This window comes from Delphinus delphis, chromosome 3 (assembly GCF_949987515.2).
Source record: "Delphinus delphis chromosome 3, mDelDel1.2, whole genome shotgun sequence".
NCBI classification, from domain to species: domain Eukaryota; kingdom Metazoa; phylum Chordata; class Mammalia; order Artiodactyla; family Delphinidae; genus Delphinus; species Delphinus delphis.
In genome coordinates, this window is record NC_082685.1 from 108,192,075 (window position 1) to 108,204,733 (window position 12,659).

The 12,659-nt window shown below is 35.2% G+C and overlaps 1 protein-coding gene across 3 annotated transcripts in view; it reads right to left on the reverse strand.

Moving 5' to 3' along the window:
• Nucleotides 1-12,659, reverse strand: part of ATG10 (autophagy related 10) — a 250,044-nt gene that overhangs the window by 175,140 nt on the left and 62,245 nt on the right. The gene's annotated exons all lie outside the window — the stretch shown is intronic.

A 12,659-nucleotide genomic window follows, 5' to 3' on the forward strand; every position in this document is an offset into this window, starting at 1 on the left:
TTTTGTTAATTCTATTGCCACTTTTAATTTTATTCCATTATTTCGTATTAGAAATTATAATTGGCATTAATAATAGTAATACAGCAGAAAACGTTTTCTTTGTAGAATCCACTCAGATTATTTATTAAAATATGTGGCTTTTAAACATTTATTGAAAGTCAAGATAATGTCTTGATTATTTTTTCGCTATACAAAATAGTACATAGTAGTTATTCAATAAAGATTGAAAATTGAATTGATGAGTGATGGGAAATGATAGTTTGGTGAAAAATACAATAAACATCATGAACTGAATCCACCATTGACCCAGTTAAAAACTGTTTGGCATCTACTGTCTTAAGCTTTTATTCCAACTCATAGTATCCATTTTAATCCCTTATTACCCCAAAATTCATATTGTGATTAACCAACAATCACTTCATAAATAAAAATAAAATAATTTAACATTTTAAATGTATTTGAGGGCCTAACAGAAAATAATTAGAAATAAATACAATAGTCCTTTAATATAGCTTTTGAACAAACTAGAAAAACCTTTATTTTAAAAAAAATATTTTATTTATTTTTATTTTGGCTGCATTGGGTCTTCGTTGCAGTACACGGGATCTTTGTTGCGGCATGTGGGATCTTTCGTTGCAACCCGCGGGTTTCTCTCTAGTGGTGGTGTGGGATTTTTTTCTCTTCTCTAGTTGTGGCACAGGCTCCAGAGTGCATGGGCTCTGTAGTTTGTGGCACGCGGGCTCTCTAGTTGAGGCACACAAGCTCAGTAGTTGTGGTGCGCAAGCTTCATAGTTGTGGCGCACAGGCTTAGTTGCCCCACGGTATGTGGGATCTTAGTGCTCCGACCAGGGATCAAACCTGCATCCCCTGAATTGCAAGGCGGATTCTCTACCACTGGACCACCAGGGAAGTCCCAGAAAAACCTTTTTTAAAAACCTTATTCAAACTTCTTACCGAGTTTTTGCAACTATCCATGTTTTTTTTTTTTTTTTTGCTAGCTTAATGGAATAACAATTTCTTAAACCTTTATTGAGTATTTATTGCAATTCTACATTCTATATGTATCATTAATAATTTAAAATTTTCTACCCTAATTTTTTATATACCTAGTTTACAAAATTGGTTTCTAAAAAAACCTTGATTGTGACTATCTGTAAAAATTATGAATATATCTCTACTTAGTAAAACCTCAGTCTTCCATAACTTTTTTTTTAATTGAAGTATAGTTGATGATGGATACATGTCATTATACATTTGTTCAAACCCATAGAATGTACAGCACCAAGAATGAACTGTAATGTAAACTATGGACTTTGGGTGATCACGATGTGTCAATGTAGGTTCATCAACTGTAACAAATGTACCACTCTGCTGGGGGATGTTGATAATGGGCCATAACTTGTGCAGGGGCAGGGGCTATATGGGAAATCTCTGTACCTTCCATTCAATTTTGTGGTGAACTTAAAACTGCTCTAAAAAAAGTCTATTAAAATACTATAGAGGAAAAAAATATATAATTGATTTACAATGTTGTGTTAATTTCTGCTGTATAGCAAAGTGATTCCGTTATACATATATATACATTCATTTTTTAAATATTATTTTCCATTATGGTTTATCACAGGATATTGAATATAGTTCTCTGTGCTATACAGTAGGACCTTGTTGTTTATCCATTCCATATATAATAGCTTACATATGCTAACCCCAACCTCCCACCCCATCCCTCCCTCAACCTCCTCTCCTTTGGCAATCACAAGTCTGTTCTCTATGTCCGTGAGTCTGTTTCTGTTTTGTAAATGGATTCATTTGTGTCATATTTTAGATTCCACATATAAGTGATATCACATGGTATTTGTCTTTGTCTTTCTGACTTACTTCACTTAGTATGATAATCTGTAGTTGCATCTATGTTGCTGCAAATGGCATTACTTGGTTCTTTTTATGGCTGAGCAGTATTCCATTATATACATGTACCACATCTCCTTTATCCATTCATCTTTCGACGGACACTCATATTCTTTCCATGTCTTGGCTATTGTGAATATTGTGCTATGAACACAGGGGTGCATATATCGTTTCAAATTAAAGTTTTGTCTGGATATGCACAGGAGTGGGATTGCTGGATAATATGGTAATTCTATTTTTACTTTTCTGAGGAGCTTATCAATATATACAGTTTTCCATAGTGGCTATACCAACTTACATTCCCTCCAACAGTGTAGGAGGGTTCCCTTTTTTCCACATCCTCTCCAGCATTTATTCGTGGAGTTTTTAATGATGGCCATTCTGACTGGTGTGAGGTGCTACCTCATAGGATAGTTTTGATTTGCATTTCTCTAATAATTAGAGCTGTTGAGCATCGTTTCATGTGCCTATTGGCTATTCGTATTTCTTCTTTGGAGAAATGTCTATTTAGGTCTTCTATCCATTTTTTGATTGGGTTGTTTTTTTGTTGTTGAGTTGTATGTGCTGTTTGTATATTTTGGAAATTAAGCCCTTTTCAGTTGCATTGTTTACAAGTACTTTCTTCCATTCTGTAGGTTGTCTTTTCGTTTTGTTTATGGTTTCCTTTGTTGTGTAAAAGCTTGTAAGTTTGATTAGGTCCCATTTGTTTATTTTTGTTTTTATTTCCATTGCCTTGGGAGACTGACTTAAGAAAACATTGGCACAATTTATATCTGAGAATGTTTTGTCTATGATCTCTTCTAGGAGTTTTATGGTGTCACAGTCTCTTCAGCAAGTGGTGTTGGGAAACTTGGAACAGCCGCATGTAAATCAATGAAGTTAGAATACACCCTCTCACCATACACAAAAATAAACTCAAAATGACTTAAAGACTTCCATAACTTCTTAATTTGCTTTCTATTTCATGAAGATGAATGAGTTTCTAACCATTTTAGTAACTTGGTTAAAAAAAAAAAAGAAGGAAAGAAAGAAAAAGTACTAACAGTTGGATAAAAGGCTGAGAATTTATTTTAGTCCCAATGCACTCATATGCACTTTTAAAAGAAAATCTAGAAGTTCATCAGTCAGAAAATATGTTATAAAAGGAATTTAGAATAAATTAAGCATGTTCAAAGACTCTCAAGAGGGTCTTCAGAATGAAGCTGCCCTTGAGACATGATGTTAATCAAGTAATTGAAGGAAAAAAAAAAACTCAGCATGACTAAGTTCCTATTTACTGAGATATTTCTGGGTTCAACAAACGAGAAGATATAAAAGAATAGGTGTTTAGGTATTCCTAAATTGTATTTCTTATATTTTTACTACCTTCTTCAAAAACTCTCACACAGTCACTTCACTGAATTCCAGGATGTATAGATTGTTATAAATCATCGTGGCCAAGAGGTCTAGAAAAAAAAGCCAGTCTCATTGTACCCCTTTATCTTCATAAAACAGAAGTTTAGGGGTCAGGACTTGCAGTTTATCAAGAAAACTGAATGACTGGCTTAGTCCAGACAGAACCATGGAGCATCAAAGCAAACTGTGAAACAAAGGAAGAGACCAGGAACGCGAATCAACTTACAAGGTTGAGTTCAGAAATAAATGGAGATTCACACAGGACCAAGTACAAAGAAAAGCAGAAAGATGAGCAAAGCAAGGTGCAAAATTCAGTCAGGTTAGCAGAGGTAGGTCAGGAGTACCAGTTTCAGATCTCAGAAAGGGAAAGTGAGGCACTGCGGTTTGGAGTCACTGGCTGACCAGGCTCCCTGGTAGAGAGGAAAAGGCTCTAAATGGTCTCTGCAATACACCAGGTTGAAGCTGGTATTAGGTTCACCCCCACCCAATGTAATGCATGTGTTAATCCCTAAATACTTAGCTTCAAGGATCCTAATGTAGCTTTTACACACTTTTCACAGCCAAAATATTGAAAAGTTTCCTCCTGGTGTTCCTACAGCAAGGTGAGAGCAGACAAATAAATGACTGCACTTTTGTATGATCCTTACTTATAATTTCTTATGTAGTAAATGACCAAGGAACTCCAAAGAGACAAAATAATCACTTTATCTTCTAAGATTTCTGGTGCCTTCTTCTTTGAGTATAAAAATGTATACTAAAACTTTCATTGCACATTAAAGTAAAAAACTAAAAGGAAGGGGAACTATCAATCTAAGAAAGCACAGTGAATAGTGGCTAGACAGGAATCTATATCCTTTGAATAATATAAATCATAAAACCTCAGTATTAAAACCCTTCGACCTACTGAGATGCTTGGAAAGATTATGATGGAAGAAAAATGACTGTATTACACTCAAATTAGAAAGTCAGTATATTTCCATTCTTAAAAACCATGATCCCAATGCACCAAGACCTTACTCCCTAGTAATAATTGATCAAAGGAGAGAGATTACACTGCTTACTTGTACTGCAGTCAGTGAAAGATCAGAACCCATAAGAACCTGCCAACAAAATACTCCAGACAAGTGCAAAATCTATGAAGTATAAGGAGTATATGCCCCACACTATAAAGGAAAGGAAATCTTCCAGCTTTTTCTAAGGCATCAATCAAATCAGAGTGAAGTGGCACAGACAGGATTTTGCTTTATGAAGTGCTGGCTTCCTTCAAGGTCATTCATGGCGATAATGCAAAGATATCTACAGTACCGTGCTTTCAGTCTCAGCTAGAGAACTGCCTAGGGTCCTTACTTAATGAGTTTACTAGCTGAGCTTCATCTTAATAGAAGCAGTTGAGTTCTTAAAAAAAAAACAATTTTTTAAATCTCAGCTCAGTGCAGTCTCTTTCACAACTATAAAAAAATAAACAATACTCCTATTATAAACTAATGAATACTAAGTTAAAATAAATGTGACATCCAAAGAGTCACTAAGTATTATTATTATTACATACACGAGTTTTTCTCATTTATTCATCATTCTGCTCAAAAACCTATAAAATATTTACCTTTTAACATTGAATCTCATATTTGTTGATCTCCTTTATGCCTAATGACACCTTTCATTTACTAAACCTCAAATATTTGAAAGACAATCCAACTTACAAAGGTTATAAAAAGCCTAAACCAATGAATTGTGAAGCAAGATTAAAATTAGGTAGCAGATAAATCTGAAAATGTAGACTTAGTACATATATATTTTTAACTATCAGAATGTACCTATACATCCAAATTAAAAAGGAAAGAGGACCATTGAGTACTCTTCATATTATTCTAATACTATTCTTCTGAACGAGTCCAATTTGGTCTGTTACTTGGTCATCTCGTGTGACCTTTCAATGTAAAATTCATCACTGATGACCACTCATATATTTAGCCCTCTGGTTATATTTAAGTAATACATGTTAAACTAGCTTCTCTGAGAATATTATTATAATCAGAGGCCCTCAAAAGGATCATCACATTTTGCTTTTTCTCTAAGATCTTCCAGTCATACTCACAGGACAAGAACTACACCACAAAAACTAAAGATAAATTCCAGAGAGGTTCCCAAGGAGGACTTATGTATCCTCTTATAGCACTTCAGGGTTATAGGAGAAGCCAAGAAATTCTGGTTGTCTCTTTAAGTATGTCCATAAAAATGATCCAAATAATACTATTTAAAAGAATTTTACAATTTAAAAGTATCATAAAAAACTAAATAATAATGTTCAGTACAAATAATAATATTCAATACTAGTTATGGAGAAAACCTAAAAAACCTAACACAAACCGTAAAATGCCAGAAAAAATATTCTTTTCTAAACTCTCCTGAGACGTATGTCACTGCTTCTGAGGAGTGTTTTATTCCTTTTGGTATCCTTTAACATAGTGCCTAACACTCAGTAGATACTAAAAAATATTTGTTGAATGAAGTGGTGAGTTAAAAAAATGAAATTAAAAAAAATATAGGCACTAACTTACTGAGGTTAGTGGAGCATAATTTAGTATGCAGAAATAATACTTCACAAATTACTTAAAGTATTACCTAAAGCTTAGCATATATGGATAACCAATACTCAAAGGCATTTTTGTTTTGAAACATAATATTTCAATGAAAAATGTGTAATTTGTTTACTCCAAAGTTACTTTTGGTACTACTATTCAATAAACTACACAGTAACAGAGATGTCTGTAACTAAACATTCTTTATTAAAATAATTACAGATTAAATTTAATATACAATATAGTACAAAACCTTCAAAATGCAAATAACTAAATACAAACTAAATAACTCCTCTTAATAAACTCAGCCATATAGAAAACATTTAATCCTGCTATTTAACATGGATGTTGGATGTCCATTAAAAATATCCTTTAATTTCTCTCACCTACATGTTTCCAGGCACTGAAAAAACCCTAGTCTAACCTCTCTATGTCCTCCTATGCAAGCTCTTTATATCTTGCCTTCATAGTATTTTCCAACTGTCTGCCTTACACAAAGAGTCCTTGCTGGCATTGGCTTGTTGCTAGTCAGTATTTAGCTCTCTCTTTCTGTAGCGAAGAGAGAGCAACCATCTGCTTCCCACAGCTTTTCATTCCTATGATAGCTTTCTGCTCTTTCCTCTTCCAACTCAGAAACAGAAAGTAAGATAAAACAAAGCATCTTAGGTCCACAAGAAGCTGTAGAATACCCAGGGGAGTTTCCTCCCAATCAGGAAAATGCTTCCTTAGCAACCAAGTTACTAAGGCCAGTTAACCTCCCTTCTCTATCAATATTCAATTTACATTGAAACCGTTTTTGGTTAAGCCCAAATGAGCTTTCTGGCAGAGAAAAAGGTACTTCTGTCTTAAAGGAGCCACACCTCTTCTGAATATAAATGTGATTTGAACTTAACATAAAGTGTTAGGTGATTTCCTAACACAATGTAAGGTACTGGAAACATAGAAATGAAACCAAAATTAAGTGCAATCAACCAGCACAGGCCTAAAATGAGAGTGAAATATTTCAGAACAACCAGAGTTGAATACCATGGAGAATAAGAGATATAGAAAAGATGCTTTGTATCTGTCATGGTCTTATACTTGTCTTGTCTGATTTACGTCCCTTCCCCACAACCAACAAAGCCCAGGTTACCACTAAATAATCACAACATCAGTAAAATTCTAGAGAAAAGATGAATGGAAGAGAGAAGCACAGACGGTATCAAAACCAAGGAGTTTTCTTTCAGGCAAGAAAATAAAAAATTAAAACTAGTGAGGAAACAGCATTTCAAAGTTATGAACTAACTTAGAAGTAGTAAAAACTATAACACCTTTAAAGTAAAGAAGGTGTTTTTATAAAAACATACAAATATACAATAAAAATTCTCCTTCTTCCCAAGATTTCAAGCTGTGAGATGGAGGCTACATTCTTCTACGACTCACAATTAAATTATTATACTGCATTCCAGTTAAGGTAAAGAAAACGACAGAAATATTATACAATAGGTAATTAGTTGTCTTCTGATGTTCATTTTCCAGGTCTTGATGAAGCAAAATCCTCTGGTGAATAATTATTAAGTTTCTTTAAATTCTATATATAATGTAAAATGCAACAACTTGTATACAGTAATTTATAATAGGCACTATAAATCATCCTTTGGCAGTTTTGGTAGCAGTTCTCCAATATCCACATGCAATACCGCTACATCTCAAAACAATCCTTGCTACTAAGTCATAATACAGAATTTCAGAACCAGTTTTATTTTCTAGTGTTGTCACTTAACCTTTGCAGGACTCTCTATCCCACTTGCACAAGATTTATTCTGAAACAGTGATGCTGCCTTAAGGATGCTCTGATAAAAATTAACATTAGTTAATCCTTGGCTCCCATTATCCTATGTGATCCTCACAACCACCCTGTGAGGCAGGGGTTATTACCACACCCTTCCCCAGGTGAGGTGTTTGAAACTGAAAAAGAGTGGGGAAAGGAACATAAACTTTATGAAGCACCTACCACTTTCTCAGCAACGGTCAGGTGCTTTCTTCCATGACATAATTTAATATAGAGCCCCCAACTCCCCACTTCCTGACTCCCTCAAATATTTGGAATCTGTGTTTACAGATGAGGGATTTGAGGCTCAAAGAGGTTCAGTAACATGTTCAAAGTACACAGTTAAAGTGAGGAAAAGTAGGGATTTAAAACCAAATTTTCCCAACTCCGAAGCCCTTGCTCTTTCAACCATGCCACACCACCTGCTACCTAAAGCCCATGGCAGCCCCATTATGCTACTCTCTGAATCCCTTCCGCTGACATTAGCAATCATCAAGGATCTAACTAACATTTTCTAAATGTGAGTCATGAGCTGTTAGGAGGTTCTGAAGTCAACTGGTGGACTTCAGCATTTTTAAAAAAACAAAATAGAGCAGAATAGATTAATAAGTAGGTAGATCAAAAAGAATAAAAATTATTTCTCATGAACCTTGGTTTCAGGTATGTGTGTATGGAGTGTACTGGGTCCTGATGTAAAATGTATTTCTTAGTGTGGGTATATATCAAAAAAGTCTGAAAGCCACTGGTCTCAGAGGATGCTCTCACTCAGACCTGTAGCATGGAAAGACTTATCAAGGGACTGGAAACTACTCAATGCTCAGCTCTGTTCATTTAAAATTAACATCAAGAAACACAAGACAGGAAGCCCCTTCTCAGACAAGGAAGAAAAAGGATTACCTAGAATCAGCATAGGAGGAGGATGCTGATTGTATAATTACATACCTCCTTCACAGCAGCTCCAGTCCATCAAGTAGACGGTATGGTTTATTTTTTACAGCACTAATTATGTAATTATCCATAACATTAAATCAGTTCCACCTGATTCAGTCTATCAGAGGTTTCCTGAAATATTCATTTGTTTATTATTTTTAAAAAAGAACGCTAAACTACCAATCATCTTACATGTAAAAGCTCCAGTGTGGAAGCTGGCAAACTTTTCTTGAAAAAGATCTTCTGTCAAATACGTCACTTTCGGTCCTTTGTGATAACTGGTGATCGAAATTTCATCTTAATATACCTTGGCACTTCTACAAGCAACAGATTTCAGACAATACTTGGATATTTCCATTTATTTTATGTAAAGTTATTTTTCACCCTTAGGCACGTAAATACAAAAATAAACTTTAAGAAATATTACTGGCCACTTCATTTAATAAGTACCATTTAATAAACAGACAAAAAAATTGATAATGACAAAATATTTACTGTAACATTGCTGACTTTTAGTAAGTTAACAGTATTTCAGAGAGAAGGGAATTTTAGAAAGTTCAAATCCAGAAAAATCAAGATACAGGCTACATTAGTTTCTGGCATTAATATGCCAGGCACTGGGCTAGATGCTAAGGACACAGCGGGGATCGAAGTGATCTAACCAGGTCAGTGCTTAGAGTCTAGGAGCAAGGTTGAAACCACTATTCCAGTCTGAAAATGTTTTGTTCTCTCCCTGTAAAAATAGCCCATCCACATTTTTAATAAAGCCTCCTTAATAGGAGCATTTCAGGTACTAGTGAAAGAAATATTGGGAGCTATATTGGTCCAATTATATAAGTAGCAATCTACATATATTAATGTCCTTAGTTCTAGGCAATAATTTTGTAGTAAAACAATATTCTATATAATAGTCCTTATCTGACACTTAAAAAAAATCCTGCCAAGTAGCTAATTTCATTCAAGCTAAAAAACAAACAAAAAAAAACCCCAATCTTTTAAACATCCAAAGATTGCAGTTTTCCATGATATTTCACATTCCCATTTCAACATTCAATTTCTTTAGACTTTTTGAACCCTGCATAGAATATTATGCTGATGGGCATTTCTTTCACTCCAGGAAAAAAAAAAAAATATATATATATATATATTTTTTGTTGTTGTTGTTGTTGTTGTTGTTTGTTTGTTTGTTTTTTTGTGGTACGCGGGCTTCTCACTGCTGTGGCCTCTCCCATTGCGAAGCACAGGCTCCAGACGCGCAGGCTTAGCGGCCATAGCTCATGGGCCCAGCCGCTCCGCGGCATGTGGGATCTTCCCAGACTGGGGCACGAACCCGTGTCCCCTGCATTGGCAGGCGGACTCTCAACCACTGAGCCACCAGGGAAGCCCCAGAAAATATTTTTTAAATTAACCTTTTCAACTTAACTAAGGAGGACTTCCCTGGCAGTCCAGTGGTTAAGATTCCATGCTTCCAGGACTTCCCTGGTGGTCCAGTGGTTGAGAATCTGTCTTGCAATGCAGGGGACCCCTGATCAGGGAACTAAAATCCCACATGCTGCAGAGCATGCGTTTTACTCTGTGGCATATATTTACACTCTAAATTAGACAAAATTAAAATTTACTTTGCCTTTGAACATTTTCATAATATCTCAAGAAAAACACAAAAATGGTATTGTGGGATTGGGGTCTGCTGTATTAATAGTTATTTACTTTAAAAATCCACTTATCTATCAGCATTAGATTCATTAAATCAATAAATAAATACTGACTGACTATTACAGGTACTTTTATTTGCATCTACACACATTAAATATAACAGACTTTCTAGTATGTTAGCATTACTTTAATAATTACATTTTCAAATACTAGTGGTAATCATGCTTATTACTCATCATTTACATTTATCAACATGTCTATACACCAGTCTAAAAATAGCAGTTGCTTTACAGAGAAATTGTTAACACTGAGAACAGTAGCTTGTCATTTATCCATTATATATTTTAAAAAAACCCCACAATATTCTAACATATGAGTCTATTTCAGACATACAAAATATTACTCATCCTAGAAGCCACTTAACAACATCCTTAGGGCAAATGTGTATATTTGAAGACCTGGTTACATCAGAAGATCATCAATCTCTGAATATGTTCTTTTGGCAATTGAGATCATCTCCTGTTACTGATTCTCAGCTTTACGCTTCAGGGAATTTATGATAGGTTGTTTTTTGTTCAGGGCTCCCTATAATATTCTACCTGCCCTGGACTAAGGCAAGTCCCAGTTAGTGGACTACAAGGCCCTAGGACAAAAATCCCTTTTTCCAGTAGCATACTATTACTATTTTTATGAATCTATCATTTTCACAGTTTTAAAAAATTTAATCTGAAGGTGTAACCTCAGGCTTTAAAGTAAAGAAGATAGTAAATGAATAAATAAAATATTCTCAATACCCATCTCTGATACCTCATCAAAAGGAAGAAATGGAACTTCAGACAGAAGAATCCAAACTTCAATAATATAAAAAAATAACTGACCAACCTAAAATAAATCTTTATGGGTATCTAAATTGAATGAATCAAAGGGCAAAAACTGGGCCATCTCTATTCTATGAAACTGATTCAGAATTTCATAAATGAAGAAGTTAGAGATAAAAATAAAATGCAAAGCAATGTCAGACAAAAGCTAGCTCTACAGGAAGGACTTTCAGGCGTTTCCCTCTTCTAAGCATTCATTAATAATTTTTACTACTCATTATTAACAATCAATATCCATGTTGAATATTCATCTCATTGTTTCCTTTTATTTAGAGTAGTTTAATGTTAAACATGATAAAAAAAAAACTTACACCTTGTTTCTTCATTCTAGTCATTGTAGTCTTTATCCAGTGAGTTAATTTAGAACCTTACAAAATACATTTTTTAAATTTACTTATTTATTTATTTTTGGCTGTGTTGGGTCTTTTTGCTACACGCGGGCTTTTCTCCAGTTGTGGCGAGTGTGGGCTACTCTTCATTGAGGTACACAGGCTTCTCATTGCGGTGGCTTCTCTTGTTGTGGAGCACGGGCTCTAGGCACGCGGGCTCAGTAGTTGTGGCTCACAGGCTCTAGAGCGCAGGCTCAGTAGCTGTGGTACACGGGCTTAGCTGCTCCGTGGCATGTGGGATCTTTCCGGAACAGGGCTCAAAACCGTGTCCCCTGCATTGGCAGGTGGGTTCTCAACCACTGTGCCACCAGGCAAGCCCACAAAATATTTTTAAAGTTTAGTAGTTATTTTGCAATAATATTCACATGAGTTTTAAAGGTTAATGACTAATTTTCCTCAAAAAATTGTCTAACATGAATATAGAGCCTTTGCTCCCACTTCCATTCTCAAACTATTGTTTTATTTATGTAAATAAGGCTTTGATAAGACTTTCCACAATAAGCTCATATTTGTTAAAGCATTTAACATGTTAAATCATGTTTTTCACTAGTGTTAAATGATATCTTAATTTCTCTAAGAAAAGTCTTCAGTTAAATCCAAAAAGTCCTAAGTTGATAAAGTGAAGTATTAGCACCAACATTCACTTATAGAAATTAGTGTTACGGACTTCCCTGGTGTCACAGTGATTAAGAATTCGCCTGCCAATGCAGGAGACACGGGTTTGAGCCGTGGTCGGGGAAGATCCCACATGCCGCGGAGCAACGAAGCCTGTGTGCCACAACTACTGAGCCTGCACTCTAGAGCCCACGAGCCACAACTACTGAGCCTGCATGCCACAACTACTGAAGCCCGTGTGCCTAGAGCCTGTACTCTGCAACAAGAGAAGCCATTGCAGTGAGAAGCCCGTGCACCACAACAGAGTAGTCCCTGCTCGCCACAACTAGAGAAAGCCCGTGTGCAGCAACGAAGACCCAACACAGCCATAAATAAATAAATAAAAATTAAAAAAAAAAAGAAATTAGTGTTATGTATAATAAGATATTCAAGAACCAGTGTTGATTATGTTGGCTCCTGTTGAAAATATTCACTTACATTTATAAGATTTTAAATTGAAGCA